Genomic DNA, 8092 nt, shown 5'->3' with positions numbered 1-8092 from the left:
TTAAAGTATCATTGATCTATGATAACAACAAAGGGAAGCCTGTCTGTGACAAGTTACAAATCCATCCTTACACTTCATCTTTAAGGGAGAAAATGTTGATAATTCACTTTGCACCTTTATCAATACAGTCATTCATAAAAGCCAATTAAGCAACATGGAAATAAAACCCAGCAGCCCCAAATGAGTAGCTCTGAAAGAAGCCAATACACACAAGTAATAGAAGACAAAATACCCTGTGAGGATAATGACTGTAAATGTAATTCTTCAGTACACCCTAAAAAATTAACATTAGAGTGTGAAAGACTGCAAATAAGTAGCATACAGGAGCCCAGCAAGTTTCTTCAAGAAACACTGCAGATATAAAGAGGAGCAGAAACAAATATAATTTCATATTTTCATGTACCCCGCTGAGTGGGGTGTACAATCACTGCTTAAATAAAAGACCATAAAATTATTTGACTATCTGCTTTTTAATTCCTGGTTTTCTATTTGAGGGCATAAAATCTATACAGTAACTCTTTTTTTTTTCCCAATCTTCTCTGATTTATTCATTGCTTATTTTTCAACACAAGTGTTTACTTAATTCTGGATTCTTCAGTTGCTTTATAGACTCTCAATAGGACCATTCCAATCAGTGACAAAGAAGTTTTTCCCATAACTCTACTGTTTTAAGACTCACATTCTGGCAATATTAAAACCCACAACATCTTACTGTATTTTAAACAATACACCAGATTCCTCAGCAGAAATATTTCCTTTTATATAATCTAGTAGCAGAATGATTAGTGGTAAGATACCTGAGTAACTGAAAACATCTCTGTGGGAACTTGATATATCCTTCATTTCATGCTTTATGCAATGCAGTTCCTCATAAAATCAAATTCTTGCCAAAAGCATCAGTTTTCTACACTTCATTTTACCTATGACCATTCCAGCAATAAATAATGTCTATACAATAAATAATATCAGAATGCTTCAGTGTAACACATCCAAATCTGGTTTGTCTAGCAATAAACAAAGGTAGCTCAATATGTCATTTGTGGCTGAAATTAAAGATTACAGAACACATAAAGTGCTTTTGAGCAATAGAACTGGAGCCACGTGGTATCAACAAATAACATTTATGAGATACTTTTCCATCACTCTGGTTGTTACTAAGTCCCCACTCATCCCCACAATTTAGATATGAAATTTCTCATTTCTAATCCTACATTGTCTGCAACAAATGCAGCTCAATCTGAAGCCACCTGTACATATGAATCAAGTATACTCCTGAAGTCAATGATTTTAGTAGAATTTGAGCACTTCCATCTCATTAATGCACAGAAGTGACAGCACAAAGGGGAAAAAAAAAGGTAAAAAAAAAAATCTCACCTGTAGTACAATTTTGTTGGGAAAAGAATGACAACCAAAGGCAATGCTGCCTTGTCCTGGAATATTTAAAGGGCAATTAACTAATTCTGGAATTCATAAACATCATGACATTCATGCTTAAGATATTGGACAACAATCTCATCCAGCTACACAAGTTCAAAATGTAATATCATTCTCTCAGGACAAAAAAACCAAGTTTTTTTTAAATCCCTCTATTACTCAGATCTAAATTGTGTATTGGAAATGCAGTATCAAGGAATAGCTTCATGCCAACACAGATTGAACCACAAGAAATCTCACATCAAAGCAGAAAGGTGACAAGATCCAGATTTGTCCTTATTCTGAGAGGCAAGGGCAGCACTCAGAATTCCTAACTCTCAGCACTGACTTTCAACCAGTTATTTGTCTCTGAATTTTTCTGCACTAAAGCTCTTTTTTTGACAGTTTCAAACTGATTGTAGTAGTAGTTCAATATACTCCCAAAGGTGAATTTAGTAGTGTGGTCCAGCTGTAAATTCATCTGCCTTTACTTCCTGCATGATCTTTAGGCCAATCTGAGGTTAAAACCTGATACAATATGATTTGAGAAGACAAATCTCTATTACCATTAGGAGCATTGTGAGGAACCAAACTGAAGACATTTATTTATGGTTTGTTTTATAAAAACAGCTCTTCTGGGCTTTCAACATTTACTGCTCAGGGTGGACCAAAAAAGTGTTACTCCTTGAACCACAGAAAGCACGCCAATTAAAAAAAAAATTGTTGATCCATTAAGGACATTCCAAACAAGAAATTCCAAACACAATAAGCTTCAATATCTAGTTTGCATCAATAATGCAGTGGTGTTATCATTCATCTTTGCTGGAGGAGACACAACTTTGGGCAAGTTTCAATCTTGCAATAGGGCCAGTCACTCCTGACTAACACTGGGGCAGGTAGATCTCCCTACATTTGTTCTAATTAAGGAGTTGCTATGTAAGGTGTAAACATCTACAGTTCCCCCAAAAATATACTTCTCAAAGGGAAGTTCCCTAAGATGATGAGCTTCCTTCCTCCTGGATAAAGTTCATTTCACCACACCCCTCTCTCTCTTGTCCCTCCATGCATCATCCCAAAGCTGAAATCAGCTTTGACACATCTCACAATATTTATGGAGTCAGTTCAGCTCACTAACTCAGAAAACTATTCACAGGTTTTTTTCCTTTTGGAGAGTATTTCACATTTTTTATTGGAGTTGGTACAGGCTAAAGATAATTTCTTGCACTGTCTTTCATTATGTTTAGAGTTGCTTCAATCCCTGAAGAATAACTCAGCAAAGAAAATTTAATTATATATTTTGAATATTATTTTCAGCAAAGGATCTATTGTATTTTTGCCTCAGTTCTGTTAACTTCTGCATATGACAAATCTGCATTGCACTTTAAATGCAAACCCTGACCTTGTAACACTTCTGTGTATGAACTTTTCATACATTGATACTGAAAGACTAAGGGAAATCAGAAGCAATCATCATAAAAGTAAGATGGCATGGCCAGATGAGATGAGCCCTTTTCCTGTTGAGAAAGGGTCAGAGGAGCAAAAGACACAAAGAAAGTATGAAGAAAGCTGGGGCTTGCCACAGTAATGAGTCCTTGGGACTGGCCACCTTGAGCTTCCAAGGGCCAGAATCATCAGTCTTGATCAACACCAGTTCAGTGGTATTACATATCACAGCTAAATTGGGCTAAGTTTTGTAAAGGACTGATTGTTATGTGTGTGCAGTGATCATTTCTGTCAGGTGAAGAACTGATCTTTGGCCATGTGCACTGTCAACCCAGTAAAGAGTCAAGTGTGAAGTCTAAAACTCCCCTGATCTCTCTCTCAAACACTCCTGTCACAGCAATTCCTAATTCCCAGCTGACACAGAGACTTACACATATTCAGGTGTGACAGAAGAGACTCCAGCAGTCACATTCTGCCCGCTTTTCCTTGGAAAAACCTTCATTTTCCAAGTGCTCAGTGATGTGTGCAGCAGCACCACAGCATCCCTCCAGCTCCTGCTCTGCCCGCACAAAGCTCAGATGAAAGCACAGAAGCAGCTACAAGCCAGGGCAACAACTCTGCAGCTGGAAAGAAGGCAGCAAACAAAGTATAAAGCTGACAGAGTGAGACCTGACAAGTCTGCATTTGTCTGTTCCAAACAACAATCTTTGCAATTATAAGGGAAAGCTCCAGCAACCTCCAGTATGACAACTAGTGCTTCACCTGTAACATTCTCATCAAGAGTGGCAGTCATGTACAGTGTTTCTTTATCCTTGAGGATGTGTAACAATTCATTTATTTATATATATACATACCTCTATATGTAGTTATTTTAACTACCCATTAAACAAGATTGCTTTCTACAGCAATACTTTCTGTATTTGGATTGAAAGTGATGCAACCTTCAAAACTCCCCCTGAGTTCCTAAGACCATGGGCTCAATGCTGGAGTTTCCTAAAATTCATTCTGCTGTTATTCAAATCTGCTGACCACATAAGTACATTGTCTCATTATTCAGGCTCAGTATTCTGATGTGCCTTATAAACTCTGCAGTACCCCTCAGTAATGGTTGCAGAGCAACTGTGGTAACACACAAATAAAATATGAAAGAAGAAATATTTTTATTTTCATCCTTATATTAAAGTCAAATTAACCTGAATCTCATTCTGGTTTATAGGTTAATAGAATACAAGAGAAGTTAATTATTAGCAAAAATAAATATTTATGATGCAGGCACAATGATAACAACAACAAATGATAAAGCCTCTTAGTGGAAGTACTTGCCCTAAAGGGTAAGAGACATGCCAACCTAATAACTTCACCAGGGGTTATGAAAAATTTGGACATTGCCTGACAGCCTAAGGTAAAGTCTTATGGTAGCTCTTCAAGTGGATAAAAGGCAAAATGGAATGCAATGCAAAGTGGTACCATTTATCTAAATCAATGGAGACATTTCTTACTGCACTGACCTTCACTGCATATCTCAAGAAGCATAAAAAGCATTAAGAAACATTTTAAAAACACCCAAGGGTTTTCTTTATCTAGGTTTTCTCCCTGATCAAATAAACTGGAACTCTTTATTACAGATATTTCCCATATTTCAAGTTAATGTACATTTCTTTGCAGCATAGCCACCTAAATAACCTTAACACTTTGTGAGGGCCCTGGCAGCCTCTCAGAAATGTCAAATTCCTCCCATGACACACATCCCTCAGAGCAAGAGCTGTGCAAGGCCCCTTGCGCTGACACTGAGTAAAATTATCATCCTTAGGATGACCAAGGAATGGACTGACAGGACCCATGTTTAACATCAGTGCAAGCACTAAAGGCTGGAAAACCATGAGTGTGTGTAAAGTGATATTGTATAGGTGATAAAGCTCACCTGCATCTGTTCTCTTACTCTAGTGCTCATGAGAAATCACACTGCTGACAGGAGGGCATCTCTCTTACCCAAAGCAGCAGAGTCAACTCTTTGCTCCTGGCTCTTTCCTCATGAGGACTCAGATGTAAATCACGCAGCAGTAACACTGTTACTAAACAGACCTTCAGTAAACCATACTGGGCCAGTTTTGGAGCCTCTATGTCACCTCAGCACAAATGAACCATCCTCTGTTCAATCCATTTCCAAAGGTGCTCAGCATCAGAACACATGCAGACATGAAATATAAAGATATATTGCCTTTAGAATATCTATAGAGTCTTACAGAGTATTTATTTTTAGTCTCTCAACTCTTTGATGGTGATCCATGTGAGCCAGCTTTTCACACCAGGAGAAAATGGTAAAAGCAAACTCTGCACACAGACTGCAAAACTATTTCACCCATAATGCTCTTTATATCTGTAAGACCTAAAGAGCACTAATAAATTAGCAAAGCTTAAGTAAATAAGACAATGATAAACCCACTTCTCCTTATTCCTGCTTATGGTAACACACAAAATGCAATAAACTGTGGCTCCTGACTACATGAGGTATATTCATTTCCAAAGATTATCTTCAATCTCTGTATTCTTTCCTGTAATGCAAAGCAGTCTCATTGGGCAATATTTCTAAGAGAAATGAAACACAGAATAAACAAAAGCTTGGATTTATGTGATTTTTTTTATCCATGTTATCTCTTTTTTTAATTACACCTCACTGTTGCCATTAAAACATTCTGTTTGCATCTGAATTTGAGTCTTGTCATACTTCCTTTTCCTTTTTTATATAAGTTCTCATGCTTACCTAGCTACACATGAAGCTCCATTTTACATGTCCTTTCCCAAATTACTCAACAAATATGTACTTGGTTTTAAGGAGGAATCTGGTCCAAAATCTGAAGTAAATTAGCATCTTTCATATAAAAAAATGCAATGAGGAGTGCAAAGCCTTTCATTTAATACCACAGGACTGATAGTATATCACAAGTAAATTTTATCAAGTATGGGCTAGTGAATTTCAAGCTCTTTATATTCTTTTCATACATAAATTATCAAACTTACCCGCATGGTTTATAATTTTGAGTTCAAGTCACTTGAATTTATGAGTTTCTGCATAGGATTAGTAGTTTCTGCACTGCTGCTCTGTGTAATACTGGTTTTAGTTCTCTGTAGTTTTTCTTTGCTATTCAGACATTTTTCCTTATTACACTTCCAAAACATCATATTTATTTCTGAAAAGTTTAAAAGACACATGTTTTTCTGCTTTAAAAGTTAACTTCAGACAGCAATTACAGTCATCACTCAGATCCTAAGTGTGTTCCATAAAACCTGACAGCAGTATAGAACAGTGACAGAATACATGTGATGACATATCGATGACATTTATTAAAAACCATTGATCAGAGTATTGGAAATACACTGCCTTAAGACTTGTCATGGGGATTCATGTTTTATGTCCAAATCCAACAGCTGCTTTCAAAATTCAGGGTAAAGATCTGTGTATCTCACCTGTCTGTTTCTTTGAATTCCCTGCATCTAGTCTCTAAATCCAACCCACAGAGGAGTTCCTGAGTTTTATCCTCTCTTCTCCTCAAAATTAATGCGAGTCATATAAAGCACCTGACACTTGTAATCATTCCTTTATATTTAAAATATATGTAAGCCAGAACAAATGTGAGAGTGGCTTGGCCTGGTTCCATGGCTGTGCAGGAGCAGCTCTCCACCTCTCTCTCTCACACATATTGCATGTTTTAAAGCTGTCTGGTGTAACAGATAAATCTGGGCAATCGCCTGGGCTGTAATGATTTCTCCTGACATTCTCAATTACGTTTTGGAGAGCCTTGAGTACAACACTTCCAGCAGTTCCTTCAACCGAGAGCATAAATTTTCTTAAACTGCAACAGACTGCTGGGCAAGATTTATTTGCTGAGCAGTTAACTCTGGTTACACCAGCAAAAGCGGGAAGTGAAACGGCATCAAACTTCAGCAGCGGTAATTAATTTTTTATTTTATTTTATTGTAAGACTTGTGCTACAAACAAAGAATAAATTCATATAAATCACAGCACAGAGGCATTTCTTTACATTTCCTACAAATCAGCATGGAGTGCTGATGCAAGAAGGTCACCATAAATGTTATTAGGGACCTTGACAGCATTTTTGGCAAGGGGCTAGGAGATGAATGTATGAAGACTGTGCTCTGGAAGAACCATCTAAGAACAGGTAAATTTCTATCAACATGCACATTTTTTACATTAAATGGAAACCTGGGTGACTAAGGTGATAGGAACTTAGTGGATTTTAGCCCTTGCATGTAAAATCTGCCATATTTGAAAACTCATAAACTGGCCCAAATTTTGGGGAGGTGTGAAGAAGCAAGTTTTTTGGGAGTGGGGTCTTTCGTTTTTAAACCATTTCAATTTGAAAGCAGCTCTTAAAAAATGAAACACAAATGCACAAATACTGTTGGTTTTGGGGTTTTTTTCCCACTCAACTAGATAACCCAAACCACTACTCTTTAGAATGGTTCTATGTGTTAACTTGTAAAATTACATTTCTTTAATGGCTGAGTGAGACAACACCTCTATCGTAGGACCGCTGAAGAGACAGAATTGTCGCCTGCATTTCTGCAAGACATACCTGTCCAATTCTCTTCACACAAGACACTGGTAGTACAAGCAAGAGAAGGAGCATTATAGTGTTTTTTTTTTTAAAGGCTCAAATTACAGAATTAACTACAGACAAACAAACTAAATTGAATAGATGATGTTCTAGTTTACTCAAAAAGACTGGTGAGAAAGAGAATGTGCATGAACTGGCTTTTACAGAGAAAAGAGTAAACAAACACATTATATTGAGCACAAAATATAACCCACAAAATATAAGTGGAACAAGGGAAGAAGTAACATTTCAGCCAGAAAATGTCTATCCTAAACACAGTATTTCCATGAAAGGTCCTGAAAAGGAAGAAGACAACAAACCCACAATGAAAACAACAAAACAGATTTTTGAATAGCTGATTTAGTAAGATATTCTAAGATATTTTCTACAATCTTGATCTTTCATTAAATTCCAAACTGATAAGAGGTCTCATTTTGAAAAGCATTTTCAGTTCCATGAAAAAGCAGTCCAAACTAGAAAGCCAGAGGGAGAAAAAGAAAACACCAACAACAAAACACATGAGAAAACTATACATCCAAATTAAGGATGTCCTAGTGCCAACATCTCCAATTTGAGTCTCTGAGCACTTGGGTGAATTAGAAACAGGGCATGTTGCAACA

Source organism: Agelaius tricolor, unplaced genomic scaffold, assembly GCF_023055355.1.
Source record: "Agelaius tricolor isolate 1412-34295 unplaced genomic scaffold, bAgeTri1.0.p SCAF_34, whole genome shotgun sequence".
Taxonomy (NCBI): domain Eukaryota; kingdom Metazoa; phylum Chordata; class Aves; order Passeriformes; family Icteridae; genus Agelaius; species Agelaius tricolor.
The sequence above is the reverse complement of the archived record's forward strand: the minus strand, read 5'-3'. Positions refer to the sequence as shown.